Genomic DNA, 27,114 nt, shown 5'->3' on the forward strand with positions numbered 1-27,114 from the left:
TACATTTCAAAGTCATAATATTAAGATAAGGAAATAACAGAACAATGTATGCATTATGCTAGCACTTATGTAAAAAGTGTGATGTAAACATCTCTGAAAGTACACAGGAGATTGTCAAACTATGTAGAAGACAACTGAGTGGCTGGGGGAGAGGTGTAAGACAGCCTTGTCACTCCCTGATCCTTGGTTATTATTTTGGAGCTTCAACATTATGAATGTTCTAAAAGAATAAATAAATACTAGTTTTTTATGATACTTGTCATATAAAATTATTTTATGCAACCCAATGGATTTTTCAGTTTCATATTCAAATTTCTTTATTATTTGAGAGGTTATTGTTTTTATCTCTTTCAATTTTTTCAGATTTTGTGTTATGTTCTCCAATGTGAAGTTACAATGTTCATAATAAAAATCCTGTACATCTCCTGTATTACTCATTCCAAAATATTTGTCCACATTGTGAACCTTATGTCTTATGTGCAAATGCCACTGATATGACCAGAGTTATAAGGTTGTGAGAGGTTTTTTGTTTGTTTGGTTTTTTGTTTTAATTTTTATTTTGAAGGTAGTAAAATACAACAGAACAAGACAGAATAAAGCCAACTGAGACAGTGTAGTGAAATTGGTACAGAACTTCACAGCAGGTTACTGGGATAACAGTAATAGGTATTACAGTATATCTCATTATTTTCACAATAGTTCTTCTTTCAATCACGTATATCAAAATAAAATGAAATACAGAACATTACAGAACTTATCAAAACAGAATATTGAATAGAGAAGTAGCATTAATCAGAATAAAGCAATACAGTAATAAAAATATTTGCCTTCAAAGAGATGGTAGAAGGAAATTCCCCTTATTTGCTATGGTCAGTCTCCCAAGAGAAACTAAGATCCCTGGTTCCCATTTACTAACGGGGGGCAGGAGAGAGGAGGTAGGGGACGTGGGATGATTGGTTCTCAGCCCATGCACCAGTAGGCTCACTATTGCTTAGCAGGGAGGCAGGCTGATTGCTTATTTCCCAGCATTCTAAGTTCCAACATGGCACGGATCTCAGAAGACACAGGTAGTTCTTCCCCAGGGGCGGCTGCAGCCTGCCACAACACAGCCAATTACCAGGGAGGGGAACTGCTTGCTTGGTTTTCCAGGGTTCTAAGTTCCAACAAGGCTCGGATCTCAGGAGCCACAGGTGGTTCTCCCCCTGGAGGGCCCATAGCCTGCCACACTACCCTATGAGAAGTTTTTAAAATCTACTTTTTTATTACCTAATATTTTCTCTCCTTTGGTTCTCCTTTTCTCTCTTTCTTCCAGCCTACCTTAGTATAGCTATCTGGGAGTCTATTTAGTTCTGTTTTGTTGTTTTGGTCTTTTTTTGAGACAGAGTTTCACTATGTAGTTCAGACTGGACTTGGGCTCACTTTGTATCTCAGGCTGCTCTTAAGCTCACTTTGTAGCCCAGGCTGGCCTTGAACTGGCAGCAATTGTCCTGCCTCAGCCTCTCATGTGCTGGGAATTACAGGCATGCACCACTATGCCTGGCCTCTGGGAGTTTATTTTATTGGTATTTTCAAAAATACCGGCCTTTTTTTTTTGTTTTGTTTTGCTTTTGTCTTTTTGAGACAAGGTTATTCTATGCAGTTCAGGCTGGCCTTGAGCTCACTTTATAGCCCAGGCTGATCTTGAACTCACAATGCTCCTCTTGTCTCAACCTTCTGAGTGCTGGGATTAGAAGCATGAGCCACTATGTGCAGCTCAAGAATGCAATATTTTAATTGTAACTCTACCAATACTTGTATCTAGAGGCTTGTTGCCATTTTTGGTCTTCAGTGAAATTTTTGTGCCCAAGAAAGTCAGGATTACAATCTTTTTTCTAACAGATTGAGTTAATGTGGTGTATTACTGGTTATCAAAACTACTCTTGTAGATTTAGGATTTCAAGTTGGTGACTCTTCGTGATGTGTGGAAAAGCAGGACACACACTGCATACTCTGTCATACAAAGTGACATGCTCTGTATGTTACATGCAGAACCCAGAAGGACACAACCAACTAAACTGATTATGACTGAGAATGACTTTGTTTTTCGCTTCTTGTGTTTTTTTGTTTACTGTAAAGCACATATGAACTTTTAAAAAGTAAAGTTCATTTTTAAAACTCAAAAATAAAACCCCACTAGCTTTTGAGGGAAGGCTAGGGAGAGCCCAGCCCAGCCTAGCCTAGGAAGGAGAATTAGGAGGCATGAATTTCAGGGTTTGAAGTCACTTGGAGCCCAGGGAAAAGGGAAGCAGGGAGGCTCTGTGGAGTTCAGCCTTGGCCCAAAACTCTGAAGGCCAACACTATTCAAGAGCTGCAAGTCGCTTCTTGCAGCACTGCTGCCCAGAAGCTATCTCACCCTTCTTTGTTGTCAGTCCTCCAACTCCCTGCCAGTCCCACACCACCCGCTGGCCTCTCCTGTAGTTGCTCCTGCCTGTCACGTGCTTCATCCTCCTGCACCAGATGTTCAACCAAACCATAGAACAGTACACCGTGGCACTCAGCCTCAGGACCTCAGGGAGATTAATAGCTAGAAGAGTGGCATTCACAGAATCAGCTAGCAAACTCTCTAGAGTCATGATCACACCCTGTACAGGATATACTTGCTGGGGGTCTTGTTGGTGCTTACAGCTTCGTGTCCTGTGTCCCTTGTCAAGAGGTACTCTCCAGTGTGCATAGACACAGGGCACCTCTGGGTGACCTCCCTATTGATCAAAAGATTCCAGAAGAGCTGAAGATCATCAACAGTATTTAAGTACATTAGCATGATACTATTAAAGCCATGGCTGGCCATAAGGATGATCTTATCATTATTTCGGTACTGGTTGATTTTGAATGCTGAGAATCAAAGAACAGGAATTTAGGAAACTACAGCAAATATGTTCAGTAGCACTGTCTAATAGAAATATGTGAATCACAAATGTGAGCCATATGTATAATTTTATATGCTTTACTTACTTTTTTTTTTCTTTTTTTAAAATTTTATTTAAGGATAAAAAAACAGAAAAGGGTACAAGTTATACAGAATTTCAAAAAATAAGCGGTAGGGAATCACTAGTTAATAGATTACATATTGTCATCTTAGAAATAATTATTCAAGTTATGAAATTAAAGCGTATAAAGTGGACATTCAAACAGTGAGACTGCAAACAGTTCTGTTCAGTGATCCAACAAAAACTCAGTAATACAGTTATCTATCTTATAGGCTTAAATATACATGCAGTTATATACTTTAGAGCACTTTCTTTTCCTGTCTTTTTTACAATGACAATTGCACATTTTGGGTTTTATTACTCTCACAGTTTTTATTACTTTTTTTGAAGAGAATAAAACCAAATGTGACATAACAAAACAGAATCAGTCAAATCAAAAGGATGGACTTAATACATAATGTAAAAGCAGAATACAAGGTGATCAACAATGATTACCATAATGCCTCTTGCTACCTTAAAAAGAATTGCTTATATCATCAGTTATAATAGAATTGAACAAAACAGTAAAGAATAAAACCAATAAAACCAAAACATTGGAGAGATTACAGGACTTAAAAAGAATAGTCAATAAGATTCACTATGGGCATCATAGTGAATATTATTGTCTTCACAGTTGTTGGCTATACTCTCAAACTTGGTACTATCAAGCAAAACAGAATAGAGGAAAATCAGTCAAAACAAGATGGTGAGAGCAACACAGGTTTTCAAATCAAGTTAATAGGAAATCAAAGTGGGTTACTATACTATATCCTGCTATTTTTATTTATTTTTCCCTTAATTAAAGAGATAAAAATAAAAAAATAATTTAAAAAGGAGATTGAGATAAAAGAGGACAACAACAAAACAGCACAGATCAAAACATAACAATTTAAGCAAAATAGTGTTTCACCACAAGAGATCACAACATAAAAGTAGTTACCATAGTGTCTCTTTCCTTGAAATCTTTGAGTATAACTTTGTATACTGTAGCATCAAACATATCAAGACAATGTAAAACAATTCCAGAGAATGACAGTATTACAGGGTATTTAGAACCAACAAACAGAAAATGAACAATGGTTTCTGTTTTATCTCCTTGTCTATAAAAATTTTTCTTTATATTATCACATATAATAAAATCCAATAAGATACAACATGTTAAGACCAATGGAGAGAGAAGAACAAAAGCTTGATGGGACTTCAAAACAAGATGATATTAAATCAGCACTAGCTATTATGATGTCTTGTTTTTTCCAAAATAGCTATTCATACCATCCAACCTTCTCTGCCTCATTGCTGTTGAGCTCTTTTTCTGTCATTAGTTGTCAGTTTGTCTTCTTCATTTTGCTTTCTGCTCCATTCATTGTGGCCTCTCTGCCACTGTTTCTGGAATCCTGGTATTTTTCTCTTTTAGAATGTCCTGGAGTATTCTCTATAGAGTTGAATTGGTGGTTGTAAATTCCCCTAGTTCCTCTTTATCCTGGAAGCACCTTGTTTCTCCATTAATTTCTAGGGACAGTTGTGCAGGATATATCAATTTTGGCTGGAGGTTATTGTCTTTCAAAGCATGAATTATTTCTCCCCATGCTCTTCGTGATTTGATGGTTTGTGCCAAGAAGTCTGCTGTAATTCTGATGGGTGTTCCCTTGTAAGTGATCTGTTTCTTGTCTCTGACAGCTTTTAATATTCTGTTCTTATACTGGATTTCTGGAATTTTGATTATTATATGCCTGGGTGTAGTTCTGTTTGGGTTGTAGGTGGCTGGAGTCCTGTATGCCTCATACATCTGCATATCTTTACGTTTTCCCATATTAGGGAAGTTCTCCTTGATTATTTCTGTGAATAGACTTTGCAGTTCCTTTGTTTGTATCCCTGCTTCTTCCTTTACATTCTTAATTCCTAAGTTATAGATCCTCTTATCATATTCTAGCCTTTGTATTGTTACTGCTTGTTTCCTTGTTATTTTTAAGAAAACTTTCCTTTCATGCTCGCACATTACAAATCTGTCCTCCAGTTCAGATAATCTATGCTTAGTTTCTTTCGAGCTGTTATGCCAACTTTCAAGAGAGCTTTTAGTTTCCTGGTAATCTCTTTGAACCTGCTTCATGTATTCTAAATTTTCTCTATTTTCTCCATCAAACAATTCTCCCCTTTTTTTCTGTTCTTCCATTCCACCATCTGTTTTTTCTTGGGAGGTGCTTAGCATTTCTTTAACTATTCTACTTATATCTTGCTTTACTTCGTTAAATACTTCACTTTTGAACTTGTCTATGAGGTCCCAGAGACATCGATTTATGTCTATTGGTGCCATGCCTGATATTGCATGTTTTCTGTCCTCATTATCCTTTGCACTTACCTTTCCTGGATCAGTGTTCTCAGGATTGGGGACTGAGGACCCTTTCTTGTTGCTCCCTCTTCCCATACTTTTTGTTCCTTCCATACAAGCATATATAGGAGGCCCAGTTTCTTTCTTTGTCAGTTACAGTTTGTTTAAATCATGCCGGCTAGGTGTTCCCACCCACTGCAGTGTACTAGGGAGACACACACCTGGGAAGCCTATGCTGGACCCGCCCCTCCAGGTCAGTCAACCTGCTGAAGGCGTCACTGCATTAGGGTGCACTGCGAGGTGCAGGGACCTGGATTGGGCTAGCCTACTGTGTCTTAGTCTGCAGTGTCATCCAGGTCAAGCACTCCACACCAATCCCACTTGAGAGGGGAATATGTGACTGAAATCACTGCAGCGTCCTGTTCTGGCTAGTCTGCCGGATCCCAGTCTTGGAGCCTCCTAGTGTATGGAAGGGCCCCTGTTCCTCTCACTCACTGCAGGTTGATACAGGGCTCTCCGCCAGCTCTGCTCTCAATTTGGTTTGCCAATTCCTGCTCTCAGAGCTTTGTGTCTCTATCCCTGCTGTGCCAATTCAGATGCAGCAGTGGCGGCAGGAAATTCAAGCAGTGGTTTCCAGAGGCACAGGTTCCAGCTGTGGCACTGAGACTTTAGCTGTTCCAGTCATAGCACCGGGACTGCATTTCCAGTTGGTTTCTCTCAGCTTAGTTTGTTCCTGGGTCGGCAGGGTATATCTACCCTGCTTAGGACTCCCCACACTGCACCATTCCTGGAATCTAAGCTGGTTATCTCAGAGAACCTCTGTAGCTGCTGTTATCTATCCGCCATGTTCTCCCCTACTCACTACACTTTAAAAAGTGAAAGTTAAATAGGCTGGGGTTGTAACTCAATAGTAGTTTGTGCTTAACCTGAGGGAGGCCCTGTATTCTATTCCTAGCAGTATTAGAATATATATATGTATATATATATTCTGATGATCAATATATGCCTGACATATGTCCTTAATATTCAGTTTAACATTGTGGAACATTTTCCTTTTTTTCTTCATTCTAAATCTTTGAAATTCACATTTCAGCACATTTCCTGTCAGATTAGTTACATTTCATGCACTCTATAATGGCCACTGTTTTGAACAGCATAATTTCTTCTATTTCTCCTATTGAGGTCAACAGTCCTGCACAGTCTTATGAACCTCCAGGAGAGATGTAAAATCTATTGACTATGTAGAAGCATTTCTAGATAAAGCATATAGAAATATTAGAGAACAATTGGACCACATATATTTTAGCAATTACCTGAAGAAGTGCCATATGTAAAATATACCTTAATGGGTGCTGTTAAATGTTATCATTGAGCTCCAGAATATTGAACCAACTCTGAGCCTTCCCTGAATATTGGAGACTGGTCTACACCACAGGCCCCAGTTCCCTTTCCCAGGTGCCACTGGTGGGAATCAAACCCACTTTGAGCTTTCCCCACCCAGTAATTGCTTGCAATGATCTAGTCCTGCTACTAATTTGTTTCCCCTAACTCGGGGAGAACAAGGATGAATGACACAGAGACACAGAGCAAGTTTAGCATAAGGGCAGCCAGGATGCTCTTGCCTCAAAGGCAGTGGAACCCAGAGCCTCTAACTCATCCCTCTTCTATTCATCCAGACACTGGGTACAAGCAATTAAAATTACATAAGGCTCATCTGCCTTTCAAAATTCAATTAGAGTATGGTCAGGTAAATTCAGCTGTATTGACTTTCTTCTTTGTGCTCACAGAAGAGGCCAATTAAGCCTCAATTCGCCTCTAATGAAGTCTCGTGAAACCAGTGTAGAAATTAACTGGAAGACAGTGAGTTTGGCAGCTGGGACACCCTTGGCCCACTGAAGCTCTGGTCCAAAGAGATGTCATTCTGTATCCTTATACTCTGTGTATGGATCCAGCCCAACCCTCCCTTTCCCAGAATACTGTTCTTGATTTAGGGGAGGAGGGAAACAAGAACTTCAAATTAATAGAATGTGCTTTCCTTGTTTTCTAGGAGGACTGCCCTTTTAAAATTTTGATTTATTAAAAGTTCTATCTAGTTTAGGGCAGTGAAAGGAAAGCTAACATCAAAATAATTTGATTCAAAGGTCTCTCCATAGAAGGTAGCCTTTTGAATGCTACTTATTTTTGTCTAATATAACAATTCACAGATCTTAAATGTCCACTCTTCAGATTTGTGCACATAAATTCCACTTTCAGGATAATTTTGCAAATTGCACACAGACCAAAAATGATGCAAATTTCAATAGATTTCATTTCCTTTTTTATATTTATACCAAGAATCAAACTCAGCACCTTACACTAGCCAGGCAAGATGTTTAGTTTTTTTTAAAGTAGCTTTTATTTATTTACTTATTTATTTATTGGTGTCAGGGATCAAACTCACGAACTCATGTTTGCCAAGCAGGCACTTACGCCAGTGAGCTAAACCCCAGGCCCTAAGGTAGCTTTTAGCTTGTGGTTTTAACCATTTTCATGTGTTTTTGTGGCAGACACAGCCCAAACCTTTCTACCTTCTTACATTTTTATTTTATTTACTTATTTGTACTAGGAATTGAACTCAGGACTTTGTTTGCCAGGCAAACACTGTGCCTCTGAGTTATATCGCAGGCCCCTTCTTACATTTTTATTTTTTTATTTTTTTTTTGTACCAAGGATCTAACTTAGGACCTCACACTTGCCAGGAGGGCACTTATGCCACTGCACTAAATCCCCAGCCCTACCTCCTTACATTTTTAAAGATCTGATGAAAGATGTTTTTTCTATTTGATCTTCCAGAATACCAATATGGTTCTTAGTTAACACTCATCTTTTTTTTTTCACTTTAATGTATTGAATTTTTAAATTTTAAAATTATGTTTTCTAGTTCTATTTGCACATCTTTGAAAGCTCTCGTTACTTTTTTGTTTTGGTTTACTATTTGGCAAATATATAACACACACTATGTATCATGTTCTGTTCTAAATATTTTACAAATATTGACTTGTTTAATCATATAATAGTTCCTTCTGATGCACACTGTACTTTTACATCAATTGAAGCCACCTGCCTAGCTGTGTGAGTTGGTTCCTTCCTCCTAACAAATGTTTCTTTAAATAGGTCATTTCCTTTTCCTGCTCATAATTTTGACTTCTCATCAGAGAGCTCAGATTGTTAGGGTCTCTGGAGTAATGGTAACCAGTGAATTATAAAAGATTAAGGAGACTTTGCTCTTGAGGATCATAAGTAAACTACATGAAGAGTCATACCTTTGCTGAGATACAGGGAGGAAACTTCTTTGCTCCAAGTTTTTCTGAGCCTGAATGACAATCTATTCCAACCTTAATGACTGAAAGCAAGTCAGGCTAGCAAAATAGTTTTCCTTGATGCCTATCATAGGCATCCAAATCCAACAGAGCCCTGAGGACCTCAGGAAAGCTGACTTAGAAGTTCAAGCTTTGTAGAATAGGCTTCATAAAGCAGAGCTTCCTAGGAGAACCACATAATCACCATCTTTGCCACAAGTTTCAAGAGCTATACCCTGCCCTCAACCACTAAGTTTTGGTAACTTAGTAAGACCCTGTCTCAAGTAAATCCCTGGATTCACTTTCAGGATTAATCAAGCAGATAGTTTTGGCCAACTCGTTGAGGAACTCCATAGCAAAGAATGCCTATCTGAAGTGTCTCATACTGAGTAGAAATTGTCACATGCTGACACTACTGCCATGCACAGTCACTGACTGGACACTGCTCCAGATCTGCATTCTATTCCCACTAAAAGATCTTTTTAAATACAGCCTTAGAAGCAACTTGACGACTCCATCATCCTACCCATCCTAGGCCATCTTCAAGAATTTTAGGATTATATATATATATATATATATATATATATTCTTTTTTTATTTAATGTATTTGAAGTACCTAAAGATTACATTATGGTGGGGGATTTGTTCATGTATATAACATATCTTAATTCTGTTTTGTCCCCTTCCCTGCTCCCCTACCCATTTGCAAAAGCTTATTGCCTTTTACTTTCTTTTCTAAATTTTTTTATTTAAAGAAAAAAAAAACAGATAAAAAGGGTAGAAACAATACAGAATTTCAGAAAAATAAACAGTAAGAAATCACCAGTTGATGAGTTACATACCGTCATCTTAGAAATAGTTGCTCGAGTTACAAAATTAAAGCATACAAAGTGATATTCAAACGACACTGCAAACAGTTCTGCTCAACAATCCAACAAGGACTTAGTAATATGGTTATCAGTCCTACACACTTTTTTTTATCTTAAAGAGGGTAAGATTAAGCATAACAAAACAGAACAAAACATTATATAAGGAAACAATTTAAAGAAACATAGATTTCAAAGCAAGTCCACTGGAGATCTTCACTGTCTATCCTATTGTCTCTAGTTTTCTTCCAAATAGTTGTTCCCATCTTCACACACATTGAATACATACTGAACATTATAGAAATAATCAGATCATTACAGGATGATGAAGGCTTTTTAGGGCTTCAAGACTTGATTTTGGGGAAGTCAATAATGTCTACCATAATGTTTCTCAGTCTCTTCGTAGTAGCTGTCTTTATCTTTACATATGCTGACACTGAACATAAGAGACTAGACTAATATCACTCTGAACAGTGAAAGATAGTTTTGTTAGATTTCATATCATAATGCTACAGAATTCGCATTGGGTTTCCTAGTGGCTCTTCTTCAGAGTATCCGTTCATTACATTGTGTGTTATATAATCTGTTCCCGTAAATAGTTTAGAAATTCTTCCCATGTGTGAATGCCTTTTACTTTCTACACTGTAAAAACATTGTAGTGGTGCTGATTTCAAAAAGAAAAGTGAAGGAAGATAGAAACAGCATTGCACTAGTGGTTTTCTGAGACTTATAAATAATCAACATCTTAATGACTAAACTGACTTCCTAGAAGCAGGAGAGAGAAGCTCAAAGATTAGGGTCACACAGGTAAGTACATGAAGAAAGGGCTACAGGTAAGTGCATAAGCTTTCACTGAGTCCCAGGATTAGCTCCAGAAGGTAGGCTACAAAGCCATAGCATACACTGCAGTGGGTGATTGCAGTCTGATCCAGAACCTATATCTTAATCTCAATGTTATGCAACCAATATTTAGTGCTGAATTTGTACCAAAACTATCACCCATCATACTTTGATCTTCTTCTTTTGGCCTCCCGGAGTCCTGGGATTACAGTGTATGCTACTACACCTGGCTCAGCAGTATACTTTTTAATTATTACTTTACCCTCTCTAGTCAGTTTCATGCCAATACAACTTTGTTCTCACTTACTTCCTTTGTATTATAATTGCCAAATATGTTACACATAAATACAAATATTACAATTTTGTATATCATAGATCCAGTTCTCTCTCTCTCATACATGTGTGTAAGCCATATATATATATATATATATATATATATATATATACTATATATATATAATATATATATATGTATACTATATACATGCACTCACATATCTATAATTTTGTGTAATTATTCCTTTTCACAGTGATGAAATCAAACCTGGGCATTCACATATACTACACAGGTACTCTGAAACTGAGCTACATCTCCAGTCCTACAGTTGCTTTTTAAAACAATTGAGAAAAGAAAAGACAAAGCTGCATATTAATAATGCCTTTAAAATGTAACTGCCTTTACTGCTCTCTTTGTTTTTTTGCATAGATTTGAGTTAGCATTGGGCTCATTTGCCTTTAGCCTAAAGAACTTCCTGTGGTATTTCTCATAAGGTGTGTCTGCTAGCAACAAATTCTCTGTTCATGTGTATTTAGGAAGGTCTCTTTGCCTTCATTTTTGAAAAATAAATTTGCTGGTTATAAGATTCTTGGTTGACATGTTTTAGTACTTTGAATATATGATCTATTTATTATTGTTTCTGGTGAAAAGTTGGCTATCAGTCTTATTGGTGTTCCCTTGTAAGTAATGGATCATTTTTATTTTGCTTCTCTGAAAACTTTTTTGAGTTCAGCATGGCCTATAATTCTAGCTCTCAGGAGGCTAAGGCAAAGGGATCAAAGTGAGTTCAAAGCCAGCCTGGGCTACATAGTGAATTCAAGTTCAGATTGAACTATGTAAAGAATCCAACTCAAAAAAAACAAAACAAAGCAAAAAAATCTTTTTGATGTTCAGTCATTTGAGTTATGTGTGTCTTTTTTGTTGTTCTGTTTGTGTTTATGATATCCAAGCTTCATTGGGATTCCTGATTGTGTATAAAAATTAATTTTCCATCAAATAATTTATAACCAATTCAAAGAACTTGTTTCATCTAAGTTACTTTTCTTAATTCTTTTAAAACTAATACTCAGTGTAACAAACTTCATATGGAAGAACATAAAATTAAGCCAGGCATTGTGGTGCATGCCTATAATCTACTCATGAGGTTGAGGCAGGAGGATCGCTGTAATGAGCTCTCATGCTGATTTCTTTTCATTCCTTTTCTCAGCAGGACCCCCCTTGGCCTCTTACTGCTGGCGCCCACTCACTCCTACAGGGTGACATAGCAGAAACTTGTTCTAGCTACATTCTGAGGTATCTCCTTGTTGCTGGGTAAACTCAGACATCTTCACCATGCCTAGAAGTGGAAGTACAGGCTAATTCACTTTTGAGTTCCTTCCCCAACCTGCTGTCATCAGCTACTTTAGGCAGTTCCTCCACCTGCAGCATTCTCTACAGGAGAGGCAGTAACCATATTCTCTTTCACATGTGCCCCAAATGTCCAAATTCTCCAAAATTTGGTTGCCATCCTTAACTCCGCAGATGAAGGAGCATTTTTAACAGCTGGGATATCCTTCCTCTCTGCCCGTCAACATCAGAGCTCCTCATTCTTGGACCTTTGGACTCTGGGACTTACACCAGCCTTCTCACTCTGGATAACTGTCTGATATGAATCTTTCCAGGCTTTTCTCAATGTAAATTGATATCTATGGATATGTAATTTGTACACATAAACACTCTTCACTTGTATGACCTTCAGCTTTCAGTTCAGAATCATACCACTGGCTCTCCCAGTTCTCAGGCTTTTGGCTTGAGTTAAGCCATTGCCTTTATCTCTAGCCCAGGTTCTGAGATCTTCTGACTCAGACTGAATTACACCACTGGCTTCCCTGGTTCTCCAGCTTACAGAAGATCATGGAACGTCTCAGTCACCACAGTTTCATGAGCCAATTCCCATAATAAATCTATCTATCTGTCTGTCATCTGTGTAGATAACTGCTTATCTATCACCTACCTACCTTTTTTTTTGGCGCCAAGAGTTGAACTCACAACGTCATGCTTGCCAGGCAGGCACTGTGCCACTGAGCTAAATCCCCAGACCCTGTCTACCTGTCTATTGAACTATCCTATTGGTTCTGTTTCACTGAAAAACTTCAACCAATACAGTCACTAAAAGTAAATCATAATATAAACTTTAGGCTCTGGATGATAATGATGTGCCAGTGTAGTTTAATCTTCATAAAAAACATAGCACAGGGGTACAATATGTCAACAGAAAGAAAAGTTGTGTACACATGGGGACAGGAATATATGGAAAGTGTGTTTCCCACTTAATTTTACTGTGAAAATAGTACTACTGTAAAATTTAATTTGATTTTGAAGATTTTTTTATTTTAATAGAGACTAAAACAAAACAAAACAGAACATAGAAGATCAGAACAAAGAATGCAAGCAACACAGGATTTCAAAACAAGACAACAGGAAATCAATAATGGCTATCATAATATCTCTTGTTTTCTTCTAAATAGTTGTCCATACCTTCACGTACAATCATTCAAACAGGACAAAACAGTATAAAACCTGTCAAAACAAAAGAATGAAAGCATTACAGGGCTTCAAAACCAGACAATAGGAAAATCAACTATGACTACCATAATGTCTCTTGTTTTCTTTATAACAGCTATAGCTACCTTCACATATATTGAAATAAATAATACAAAACAGACTAAAACCAATCAAAAGAAAGAATAAAAGCATTATTAGACTTCAAAACAAAAAGATAGAAAATCAGTAATGGCTGCCATAGTGTCTTACTTTCTTCAAAGTAGTTGTTCATACCATCACACATGATAAAATCAATACCTGTAAACTCTTTAGAAGTACTAGGCATGTATGAGCCTATACATGTACATCTATCCTTCCTGTATTAGAGGGAAAAACTAAACAAAACAAAATAAAGAAAAACAAGAAACAAAAGAGACAAATAAATAACAATAACGAAGAGCCCAAAACAATGACAATATAGGCTTTCAAAACAAAGTGGTGGGGGCTGGGGATTTAGCTCAGCGACATAAGCACCTGCCTTGCAAGCAGGCGGTCATGAGTTCAATCCCTGGTACCAATAAAAAGGAAAACAAACAAACAAACAAAAAAAACCCAAAGTGGTAGCAGTATAACTAAGGTTATTATTTTGCATAGTTATCTTCAAAAGAATTACTAAGATTACCAGATATAGACTTGCAAAATTGACCTAATCCTATGAATGTTAACTATTTGAAAAACATTTTTTAAAAATCTTAAATAGTAATATGTCAGCTGAACAAAGATATTTAGGAAGCTGAGGCAAGAGAATTTCATGAACCCAGGAGTTTAAAGCCAGTCTGAGCAACACAGAAAGATCTCATCTTTCAAATAAAAAATGATAATTTGTCTCATCATTTTATGGTTTTGTCATATCACAGTGTGTGAATATTAAGAATTATTTAACCAGAAACCTATATAGTATTTTTTCAATTTTTATCTTTACATATAATTCTACAGTGATAATTAGTATATATCCATCTTAATATATTCCTATCAAGGTGGAGTTGCTAAGTCAAAGGGTCTGCATTTTTTAATGTTTATAGACATTAATGAAATGACCTCAAACTTAACCAATTGTGTAATCCCATGCACAGTGTTATTTCTCCACATCTTTACCAACATGGAAAATTGTTAATGTTTTACATTTTTACCAATCTGATAAGTCAAAGAAAATATTTTGGTTTGAATTTTATGGTTGAGTATCCTACATACATTTATTTTTTTCACCACCATATTGAATTTATTATTTCAGTGGCACTAAGACAGTTGATGGTGCTCATAGTGATATCACACAGGACCCTGCCTTCCAGGACTTAACTGCCCACCTATTTGTCCCCTCTCTGTGATAAGAGTGGCTTCAGGCCATTTACCCAAGTAAACCTCTTAATGTGTTTATTTTAAATTTTTGGACCTCTGAGTTGTGGTTTCCTCTGAACAAATGAAAATTAAGGAAGACTGAGTGTCCTTCCCCGCCTCCCCACCCACAGGAGGAATAAGTCCCTGCAGAGGGAGCTTTTCTGCTGCTCTGGAACCCAAAATAAATAGAAACAGCTTGGGGTGTGAATTGTTGGATGGCATGAAGCAGGCCTGGAAATCTGGCAAGTGGAGGTCACTGTGTGGGGACAGTTTCAAGGTGTCATTTGAGAATGTGAGCACGGGATGCCGTGGTGGAGCCGAGAATGGTGCTGCCCACAACTTGCTTAGAAAGTTGTCCAAGGCCAGGATGCCCTCCTTCAGGCTCCTGCGCTTGCAGGTCTCCACATGGCTGGGGCGGTTGCTGTTGTCTAAGGGGTCGTGGGCAGGATCGGTCAGTATCAAACATGCACTGGGGGAGGCCTGGCCACTGGTATTTGAGCGCAGGTTGGCAGTGAAGCCGAAGGACTCGCTGACAAGCAGGTAGACCTGGACCACAAACATTGGGGTGCAGCCACTTGGGATTCCTCAAAGACGTGGCTTTGCTTCCTGTTCAGGACACTATAGCTCCCCCACCTCTTGCTCCGAACGCTGGGTCTCCACAAGGTAGATGAGCTCCATGAGGAGCCACTGCGCTGTGAGCACGCTGGTGTAGAGCAGCACCACGCGTTGGGGATGATCTGGCTGCCCCACGATGGATGGCGTCAGGTGCAGGGTCACGTCATGGACATTGAAGCACACCCTGCACATGTTCTCGCACAGCTTTCCTTCCTTGGTGGCCCAGGTTCCACCACACTATCCTTTATCTCCTTGAGGTACTGCATCCCCTCGGTGGTGTCGGTGAGGATGTTGGGACCGGTGCCCTCAGATCTTACGGGCCTCAGCCACATCACACTCGTAATTCTCTGCCAGGTAGCGGGTGTGCTGCTGGAGCTCCTAGGGGTGGTCACCTGCCCCTTTTCAATATCCTTGGCCAGACCATTGGGATGCCTTCATGTACAATCTGTTGTGTTTTTTGGGGAATTGGGAAGGCACATCACATTTGCCTCCTTGCTCACTATCTCCTGTATCAGACCACAGGGCCTGATTTCTTGATGGGGATGCAGGCGTGGTCCTCCTCCAGGTCCTGTATTTTCTCATAACTTTGCTTATTTTTCTAATGTGTCATTGGTTATTAATTTGTAATAATTACGTTTAGTAAGTAAATAAGGTTTTACTATCCTATGTAGTGCAAATACTTATGTTCAACTTGGTTTTTAATTTTCATTTATGGTATTTTGTTGTGTGCATGGCTAAATTTTTATTTTATATAGTTGAATTTATGTCTTTTTGCCTTTAAAGCTTGTTGGCTTTATGTTATGCTTAGAAAATCCTCATGAGTATTTTTATAATATTTTCATGGTCCTATTAATTACATCATACATTTAAATTTATTTTGGAATAAGGAATGAGGTAGTAAATCTTCTGTACTTTTTCAAATGGCTAGCCTGTTTTCCAGACAACTTTATTAAATGATGTTATATTTTCTTTACTGGTTTCAAAATACTAACTTTACCAAAACCTAAATTGTCATATATACTTAGTTTATTTATTCTGTTCCTATATTATTTATTATATAATATACTTTTAAGATTATCACCTTAAAATATGTTTAAATATACAGTAAAACTAGACTTCTGTTTCTTAAGCTTATCATTATGAACTTTCCAGTTATTCTTGCATACTTTTACTTAGGTGAATCTTTAAAATCATTTGTCACTGGGGCTGGGGATTTAGCTCAGTGACATAAGTGTCTGCCTTGCAAGCCAGTGGTTGTGAGTTTGACTGCCAGTACTGATTTAAAAAAAATAATTTGTAAAAGTACTGTGGAGTTTCAAAAGCAGAATTGTAATACATTTTTAAATCAATTGAGAGATAATTAATATCCTTGCAAAATTAAGTCATTTGGAATACCTCTGGATTAATTTTGATTTCTTTTATGTAAATTTATATACTCTTCTTTAGTTTTTATTTTAATGGTATATTAATGAGCTTTCCTTTACTGTAACAAAACCTGAAATAATCAACTTAAAATGAGGAAAGATTTAAACTGTTTAAAGGTTTTACAGTTTTGGAGGTTTTAGTCCATAATTAGTTGGTACTGCTTTTGAGCCAGTGATCTCATCTCAGGTAACCAAGATGACACAGAAGGGGATGGCCAGAGAAGCTCTCAACACATACAGGCTGGGCAGGAGCCATATCAACAATGGCAGCATCACCAGACTGCAAGAATATAGAGCCATCTAGATGCAGTGACTCATACCTGGAATCCAAGATACTCAAGAAGTTAACAAAGGAGGATCCCATTAGCCCAGGAATTCACAGGGTAACATAGTAAGACACTGGTTCCAAAAAAGAATGTAGGATCACCTTCCATTTTAAAAAAAATTTATTAGTACCATACATATTTGCTATACATAAAAGATCATAAAATTCATCATAGGGAATTTGTATGTGAACATAATGTGTCTTAATTTTTCTTTTTTCCCCATTTCCTTCTCCACTTCAACTTCTCTTCTCTCCATGAAGAAAAGATTGTTTCCATTTTTCCCTTCTATTCTCCCTTTTTTTAGAAACCCATTTTCCTTCGGGGTATGATGGATTATGCCTATAATCCCAGTACTCAGGAGGCTGAGGCAGGAGGATCGCTGTGAGTTCGAGACCAGCCTGGGCTACAAAGTGAGCTCAAGGCCAGCCTGAACTGCATAGTGAGACCTTGTTTCAAAAAGACAAAAAAATTTTTCCCTTCTTTCACTTTTCCCTTTCCCACCTTACTCCTCTTCCAATTTGAATACGTTCTTCCTACTGGCCAATATCTATCTTCCATCTCGCTTCTTCTTTACCCTTTGGGTTTCTCACACAAGAGAAACAATGTGGCATTTAAACTTGTGTATCTGATTTATTTTACCTAAGATTATGGTCTCAGGGTATATCCATTTTCCTACAAATGATTCAGGTTTATCCTTTACAGCAAATTAGTACTCCATTGTATATAAGTACTACTGTTTTATTCATTCATCTGTTGACGGACATATGGTCTGTTTCCAAGAGTTTGCTATTACACTTTGTGCTGCTATGTACCCTAGTATGAAAACATTGCTGTGATATGATTTTTTAAATCTTTCAGGAAGATACCTAGAAGGAGCACAGCTAGGGTAAATGAAACCTCTAGTTTTAGTGTTTTGAGGAATTTTCCTATTGATTTCCAAAGTGGTTGTACCAATTTACACTACTGATGATGAAGAATGGTTCCTTTTACCCCAAAGCCTCTCCTGCATGTGTCATGGGTTGTTTTCTTGATGATAGCCATTCTTTCTGGAGTAAGATGGAACCTCAATGTTGTTTTAATCTGCATTTTTGAATAACCAGTGATGTTATTTCATATATTTAATTGACGTTTGTACTTCAACTTAGCAGTATCTATTCTTTCAAATGCCTATTTTGGGACTGTGTGTCTAATTTGATTTTTTAGAAAAATTCTTTATATATTCTAGATTTTAACCCCTTGTCTGAGGATTAGCTGGGAAAAGTATTTTCCCATTCTGGGGGTTGTCTCTTTACTATTGGTGGTTTCTTTCACTATGCAGAAGCTTTTTAATTTGATGCAATACCAGTCATTAATTCTTTTCAGTATTTCCTGTGCAGTCAGGGGTTTGTTCATGAAGTCTTTGCTTACAACTATGTCTGCAAGAGTTTTACCTATTCTATCTTCCAGCAGATTGCTTCTATTTTTATATTTAGGTCTTTCATACGGTGAGAGATATGGGTCTAGTTTTAGTCTTCAGCATGTGGAAAATAAGCTTTGCAGCATCATTTATTAAAGAGGATATTTTCTCCCAGTGAACATGCTTGGCCCCTTTGTCAAAGATAAGGTAGCAGAATGTGGGTGGAATTGTCGCATCTTTTATTCTCTGCCAATGATCCTCAGGTATATTTCTTTACCAGTACCATGCTATTTTTATCACAGTAGCCTTGTAGTATAATTTCAAGTCAGGGATTGTGATGTACCATGCCTTACCTTTTTTGCCCAGAATTTCTTTTGCTATTCTAGGTCTCTTTGGATACCAAAGAAATTTTAGGATTGTTTTCTATCATTGTGTGAGATATACCATTAGTATTTTGATTGAGAGATTGTATTAAATCTGTATAACAGTTTTGACAATTTTTTAGAACTATATTAAGTAGGATCTGGTGATAATATGCATCCTTGTCATGTTCCTGATTTCAGAGTGAAAGCTTTCATTTTTTGACCATTTAGTATGATGTTGGCTATTGGTTTGTCATTGATGGCCTTTATCAGATTGAGACAAAGACCTATCTTGTTTCTTTCAAATTTTTATCATGAATGGGTGTGGGTCTTGGGAAATGCTCCTTCTGTATCTATTGAGATGATCATGTGGGTTTTGTCCTTACTGTTAATGTGATACATTACATTCATTGATTTGTATATAATGAACCATCTCTCCATCTCTGGAGTGAATCCTAATGGTTATAGTATATTATCTTTTTCATGATTTGCTGCATTCTGTTTGTCAGTATCTTACTCAGGATTCTTGTGTCTATGTTCCTTAAGCAGATTGGCCTGTGGTTCTGTTTTTTGGTTGGATACTTGTTCACTTTTGGTATCAGGATAATGCTTGCTTTCAGGAATGACTTTGGGAGTATTTCTTCCCTTTCAATATCATTAAAGAGTTTGAGAAGTAGGGGCATTACATCTTTAAAGTTCTTGTAGAGTTAATTCAGCAGTTTATCCATCAGGATCTGGGCTTTGCTTTGTTGGCAGGTTTTTTTTAAATTATTATTACTTTTCAATTTTGTTGACTGATATTGGATTATTTATAGTTTTTATATATTCTTGATTTAGCTTTGGTAATTGATATGCATCTAGTTATTTCTCTATTACTTCTGAGTTTTCCATCTTCTTAAGAGTACAGTTTCTCTAGAGTACTGGTACCAAAGATTTCCTAAATTTTTATAGGATCTATTGTGATTTCTACCTTTTCATTCCCAGTTGCATGGATTTGGGCCTTTTCTTTTTTAGATAAAGTTGGCAAAGGGTTTGTCAATTTTATTTAATCTTTGAAAGAAGCAGAATTCATTGATTCTTTGTATTTTTTCTTTGTTTCAATTGTATTAATTTCTTCTCTGATCTGTATAATTTCTTTTCTTGTACAAACTTTGGGCTTGACTTGATCTTTTTTTCTAGAACATTGAGGTTCAACATTATGTTATCTACTTGAGCTCACTCTGTTTTTCTAAAAATTTCCTTTATAGGACTGCTTTCATTCCATTCCATAAGTTCTGGTATGCTGTACCAGCATTATTGTTTAAATGCAGAAAATATTTAGTTCTTTTTTATTTTCATCTGTGTCACACTGGATAGTCAAGAAAATATAATTTGATTTCCGTGTATTTATGTAGTTTTTATGGGGAGTTTTTTGCAATTTAATTCCAATTTCATTGCACTATGATCAGATAATATGCATGATATAATTTCAATTCCTTTGAAATTACTTAAGCATCTTCTATGAGATAGTATGTGGTCCATTCTGGAGAAAGTCCCATGTACTGCTGACCAAAATGTTTATTGTGTTGTTGTTGGGTGAAACACTCTGTAGGTGTCTACTAAGTCTGTTTGTTCAAAAGTTTGGTTCAGCTTTGACTTTTTTGTTGACTTTTTTGTCTAGTTCTTCTGTCTTTTTATGTCTTTTTGAGACAGGGTTTCACTAGGTAGTTCAGGCTGGCCTTGAACTTACTTTGTAGCCCAGGCTGACCCCCGATTTCCCATGATCCTCTTGTTTCGGTCTCCTGAGTGCTGTAATTACAGGTTGTTATGGTTTGAGAACTGGTGATCAACTTAACACCAGCTGTATTACATCAGCATGCATTGAGAGAAGATGCTCCACCTGAGGAGGGTTGCCAAGATAAATAGCTGAAAAAAAGAGAGGTGTGGAGAGAGGGATTGAGGCGTTAAGGAGGCATTGTGGGTTCTCCTACAAGTTGCTGTCTGAGCTGTTGGTTCTCCTGGAGAAGCTTTGGTCCTCACATGGAGCATTGCTTCCTGGCTCTGGAGGGGAAGACATGTGCTGCTTTGTCTCCAGGATGAACTCGTCACGCTGCTTCCTGGCATATACCCGACTGTGCTTGTGGTCGGAGGAGCTCGGGGCCTCTGTGTCGCTGAGGACAGCTGTGGTGCCTTTCAGGCTAGCCCTGCTCTTTGTTATGAGTGTGACTTCTGGGCTCCAGCATAGAACCCTCATCCCACTAGCACAGCTCCATCCTGCTGGCATAGACTTTCTGGCTTTCACCACTGACCCTTGGGTCTTTCCAGCACGGATCTGTAAAATAGACTGGCATGAGTCCTCCTTTCTTGTGGGCTCTGGACTTCCAGTTGGACTCATGGGAGGCATTGTCCTGAGCTCTGGGTTTTTATCTGGACTCATGTGGGGACATTGCCGTGGGGTTTAGTCTCTTGACTAAATCTATGTCTTTGGTGTTGTGGATAAATTTCCTGCATTTTCTGGTGTTAACTTCCGGTGACCATTATAAAAATATTATAAACTCTATGTCCTGATCAAAAATGTTCTCTGTATATAACCCCTGACTACAAAACAGGCGAAGTCAATATGCCCAACTCATCTATTTGTGACAGTGTGGTAGTGAGTCTCCCATTTCAGGTGTATTAGTGCTTGTCTGATTTGTCATATCCATTAGTGCTTGTTTTATAGTTGGGTGCACTGGTATTTGGTGCATACATATTATAACTGTTATCTCTTCCTTTTGGGTTGTTCCTTTAATAAGTATGAAGTGATCTTCTTTGTCTCTTCTGATCAGTCTCACCATGATCCTTGTTTCAGTCTCCTGAGTACTGTGATTACAGGTAAAGCCAATATGCCCAACTCATCTGTGAAAGGGGCTTGAAATCCCCTTTGTATGCAAATAGAATAGCTACCCCTGCTTTTTTCTGGGTTTCTGTCACATGGACTATCCTTTCACTTTCAGTCTATGAATTTCCTTTTGAATTAAATGTTTCTTGTATGCACATATTTTGGATCTGGTTTCTTGATCTAGTTTGCCAAGTTGTTTCTTTTGATTGGTGAATTGAGGCCTTTCACACTGATGGTTATAACTGAAAGGTATTGACTTATCCTAATCATTATATTATTTTCCCATTGTTATTCCATTTTTTTTCCTTTCACTTAACTAGCTTGCCTGGTGGACTGATTCTATTGGGATTCTTGAAATTGTTGTCTGCATTGTCTTTGTCTAGAACGTTCTTCAGAACTTTTTAGAGTGCTAGTTTGTGATCATAAATTGCTTCAGGTGCTCTTTATCATGGAAGCACACTGGTACCTCAGTCCATGAGCTTAATCTGTTTTATGATTTTAGAAAAGATGGCCATGTTTGTGTTTGTTTAGGGAAGATAATAATGGTTGCATTTATCACCTAATGTGGAGTTTATAAATGGAAGAAAAATTTTGTCAAATACTTTTATTTGGAAATTGGATTTTTTGTGAACAGAAACATTTGTGAAGTGAGGTATTACTTTATCTTATTTCTCCATCAATCTCAGTTGGAGGTTGTTTTCATCTAGTGCTTGAAATACTTTGCTCCAAACTCTTTTTGGCTTAAAGATTTGTCTTGAGAACTCTACTGTTATTCTATGGATTCTCTTTAATAGGTCATTTCTTTCTTTTCTCTGACAAGTTTTAACAATGTGTTCTTGTGTTGAATTTCTGGAATCTTGACTATTTGATTCCTTGGTGTAGTTTTTTTTGTTTTTTTTTTTTTTGATCATGGCTATTTGGAGTTGTATATGCCTCACTTATCAGTATGTCAAGTTCTTTTCCCACACTGGGAAAGTTTTCTGATATTATGTATGAGATGAAGCTTTTTATGTCTTTGTCCTGTGTTTTCATTTTTCATTGATTTCAGTTAATCTTATATTATCCTCTTTGCATTATCTAGCCACTGTTGAATTGATTTTTCATGGTCTATTGTTATTTTTAAGAAGTCTTTCACTTGATGATTCCCAATTGCATTTGGGAGATTGCAGATTCTAGATATGACAGTCTATCTTCATGTTGCTCATTCTACTGCATATAATTTCAATGGAATTGTTAGTGTCCTGGGTATTTATTTGAATCTGTTTCATGGATTACATTTCTTTCCTCTGTTGGATGTTCATGGTTTCCATAATTTTCTTAAGTTCTTCTATTTTTATCTGTATCTACTGTAGTTTCAATAACCATCTCCTTCATTATGGTCATCATCACTTTAATTATCTCTCTGATTGCTTCTGGGTTTTTTGTCAAGGGTATTATTCATCTGTTTTGTTCTTCTGCTATTACCATTTCAGAAAGTACAACTGGGTGGCCTTTGGTTTCTTTCACCTCAGTGCCCCGTGGATTTGCCTTGGGCAAGTTGGAAGTATTGGGTAGAATTTGCTGCCATCTTTTCTCATATTCTATTTGTTTAGTTATTTGTTTTCTGTATTGAGGCTTGTCAATTGTCTCTAGTTAGTAGCTTTGTTACTAGTATCAAATTCTCTTAAGGACACAACGACTTTTCAGAGAAATATTCTAGGGATAGTTGGCATTTACCTCTCAGTCTGTCCCAGAATTCTGACTCTTCTGTTTATTAGGGATGAAAGATTGCAGCCTATTTGGCCTAGTTTGCAGTTCTTTGGTATTAGGTTGTATTATTGTTTATAATCCGTAGTCAATCTAGGCATTTGCATACAAAGAAGATCAATTGATCAAGACAACTATGTCACTTTGTCTAAAGTAGTACAATGAGTAGTAACAACAGCATCAGAGACAAACTGGAAAATGACAAAACTTTATGACTAATAATATAGTTATATAACAAAATCTAAGACAAATAAAAAATTATATACAGAAAATATTCACCCAATAGAGCAATATTACTCTAAAGAGAGCGAATTTAAAAAGGAAAGTGGAAAAAATAGATAAATGAGAGAAGAAAACATGATTAGAAGAAAGGCTGGCCAGGTATGGTGGTGTAAGCCCATAATCCAAGCACTCAGGAGGCTGAGGCAAAAAAAATCACTGCAAATTTGAAGCCAACCTGGGCTACAAAGTGAATTCAAGGTCAGCCTGAATTTCCTAGTGAAATCCTGTCTCAAAAAAAGAAAAGAAAGGAAGGAAGGAAGAAAAAAGAAAAAGTCTGAAGGACAAAGATTGTCTAAGCATCAGTAAACTGGTGAAGAGGATAGGAGGCAAAGAAAGAAGGAGAAAAACAGGAACAAAACAAAAACAAAAACTAAAAACAATGTTCATATGCACAGAAAAGTAAATACAAATATCAAAAAATATTTTGGTGTCCAGATGCTGGAATATAACAATGTGAGGAAGAGAAGGAGATAAGATGTTTCTGGGGAAGGTCCTAAAATGATAATTGAAACACATGGAAAGAGTGAAGACAGTTCAATGTAGAAGGACATGGCAAGTGGTGCCTTCTCCATGAGTCCTGATTCACAACGTGGGAGGGGTTGCTTGAACTTGAGATGCACAGTGACTAAGGATGATACCAGAGGCCTCCATAGAGAGATGCACCAGTGGAATGGAGCAATAAGTGCAGCAGACTGCAGTTGCTGCTGAGTTATTTGGGTTCAGATACTCCCAAACAGAGGGTGATAAGCCAGTAGCAATCTTGGGGAAGGACCAACTATCTCAACACTCAGAGTGACTGCTCACATGCTCCATCTACTGACTCCCAGTGTCAGGGTGAGGCTACCAAGTTCAAGTTGGTGGAGGTCAAGGAGTCAAATTCAAGCCAGCAGGGAACAAAATTCAAGTCAACAGGAGACACATATAATGTTCCAGGCTGAACAAATTGAGTCCCAGCCTCACAAACAGAAACCAGCCTGAACCTCAATGGGACTAATGGAGCAGGTATAAACATGGAGGAGAATCAAGAAATCAACCCCCTCTTGTGAGCCAGCATCAGTCATGTGGACTGGGAGGAGAAACAAGAAGCCAACCTCCTTTCATGAGCTAGCCAGCATGTGGGCTGTAAGACAAGAATAGTCCCCCACAGTTAATTGTCCTCTAGCCCATGTGTATTGTGATCAATAAACAGTTCTTTAAAACAAGAAAAAAAAAAAAAAAAACAAGAGTTCCCCCACCACAAGCAACTGACTGATTTGGAGGAACACAGACTGAGATGACAGCTACTGAGGTAAAACAAACCAGCATAGAGGCTGGGGATTTAGCTCAGCGGCATAAGTGCCTGCCTTGCAAGCAGGCAGTCATGAGTTTGATCCCCGGTACCAATAAAAAAGGAAAAAGAAAAAAAAAAAAAAAACCCCAGCTTAATCCTTGTATTGTTTGATTGACTTTGCAGGCCTAAAGCAGGTAGTCTGATTATCTATTTAGAGGATAACAATATGTAATATAGCAACTATGGGGGATTTCTTTCTGTCTTGTTTTTGAAATTCAATATTGTTCTCACTGTTTTGTTTGGTTCCATTTTATTGTTTTGTTTTATTCTCTTTAAAATTAAAAAAAAATTAATGGTAGAAAACTTCCCAGACAAGGAAAAAGAATTTGACATACAGATAAGTGAGATATATAGAGCTCCAATTAGCCATGACCAAAAATATCTACACCAAGGCATGTAATAGTAACAATTCCAGAAATTCAATACAAGAACAAAATATTAAAAGCGTAATACCTTTTAATATTTTTCTTTTCTGTAACAAGAAAAGAAACAAATCACCTATAAAGGAAAGTCCATCAGAATCACAGCAGATTTCTCAACACAAACCTTCAAGTACAAAAAGAGATGAAGTGAAATATTTTTAAGCCTTAAATGAAAAAACTTGAAGCCCAGATTAATGTACTCTGCAAAACTATCTTTCAAACTTGATGGAGAAATAAAGATACTACCATAGCAATGAACACCTGAAAAAATTTGTGACCATCAAACCAGCAATCCAAAATATTCTGAAGGACATTCTAGAAAGACTAAGAAAGACTACAACTCCCTGAGTCTCAGCAGAATGAATCCACCAGGCAAGACAAGTAATGAAGTAGAGGAGGAAAAATGGAAATAACCAAAAAAAAATGACAAGGATAAGTCAACATAGACCAGTTGTAACAATCAATGTAAATAGTCTGTTTTCCAAACAAACACACTATCAGAATTGATCAAGAAGCAAGATCCTGCCTGCTGTATACACGAAACATAGTGCATACAAAGAACACATTTAAATTAAAAAATTACTGGACTGAAAGTCAAAGGATACAAAAAAATAGTCCATGTGATGACAACACAGAAAAAAAAAGGTAGCTATTCTATTTGAAGACAAAGTGGATTTCAAGCCAAGAATGATTAAGAGAGACAAAGAAGTTAACTTCATATTTGTAAAGGGAACAATCTTGCCCTAGATAGGACATTACATCAGTGGGAGGCGGGACCAAAGGGCCATGTTTACCTTGAGGTCATTTTCCCCACCCCTAGGCAATTTACCTGTGGAGTGAAAAGAATTCCAATCGGCTGCTTTCGCATCAGCGATGCCCCCTTTAGGCACCAACCCAGACCAAAGCTATATGTATGCCCCCCTCACCACATGACTGGCAGAGAAAGCCAGGCCCTGGCGGTCACAGAGTTTCTCTTTGCATCCTTAGAACAAAGGCCATTTCTACTTTATATTCTCTTTCTTTCATTGTGCCAAAAATCCTATCAAATCTAAGAGGAAGAGATAACACTCTTAAATATATATACACCAAATAGCAGTGCATCTGACTGTATAAAACACACATTAACAGACATGAGTAATCAAGTAAGCTGTGATACACTTGTAAGGAGAAAAATCAATACACTACTGTCATAAATAAACAGATCAACTAGACAAAAAAATCAAGAAAGAAATACCAGAAGTGAATCAAATTTTTGAGCAAATGGACTTAGTGGATGTCTACAGAGGGTTCACCTACAACATTAGAATACACATTCTGAGGTACAAATGGGACATTCTGCAAAATACATCACATACTGTCTCATAAAACATGCTTCAGTACTTTCAAAGGAATTGGAATTATCCCATGCATATTATCGGATCATAGTGCAACAAAAATGAAAATCAATGACAAATGAAACCACAAAAACTTCATAAACATGGAAATTAAATAATAGCCTACTGAGCAAACAATGGGTCACAGGTAAAATTAATGAAGATATTAGATAGTTTCTACACTTAAATGATAATGCCATTACAACTTACTGGAACTCATGGAATGCAATGAAAGCAGTCCTATGAAGAAAATTTATAGGGTTGAATTCTCATATCAGAAAGAGTGAGTTCAAATTAACAACCTTATGTTGAGCTTGAAGCTTTTAGTCTGATAAAAGCCATCTATGACAAACCAATAGCCAACATCATACTAGATGGACAGAAACTGAAAGCTTTTCCTCTAAAATC

The 27,114-nt window shown here is 37.3% G+C and overlaps 1 pseudogene; it reads right to left on the reverse strand.

Annotated features, from left to right (window-relative positions):
- Positions 1–2,336: 2,336 nt before the first annotated feature.
- On the reverse strand, positions 2,337–26,201 carry LOC134475322 (elongation factor 2-like; annotated as a pseudogene).
- Between the last annotated feature and the right edge of the window lie 913 nt (positions 26,202–27,114).

The sequence above is a fragment of the Cavia porcellus genome, unplaced genomic scaffold (assembly GCF_034190915.1).
Source record: "Cavia porcellus strain 051 isolate PalLab524CR breed Dunkin Hartley unplaced genomic scaffold, mCavPor4.1 scaffold_3, whole genome shotgun sequence".
In the NCBI taxonomy this organism is placed as follows: Eukaryota; Metazoa; Chordata; class Mammalia; order Rodentia; family Caviidae; genus Cavia; species Cavia porcellus.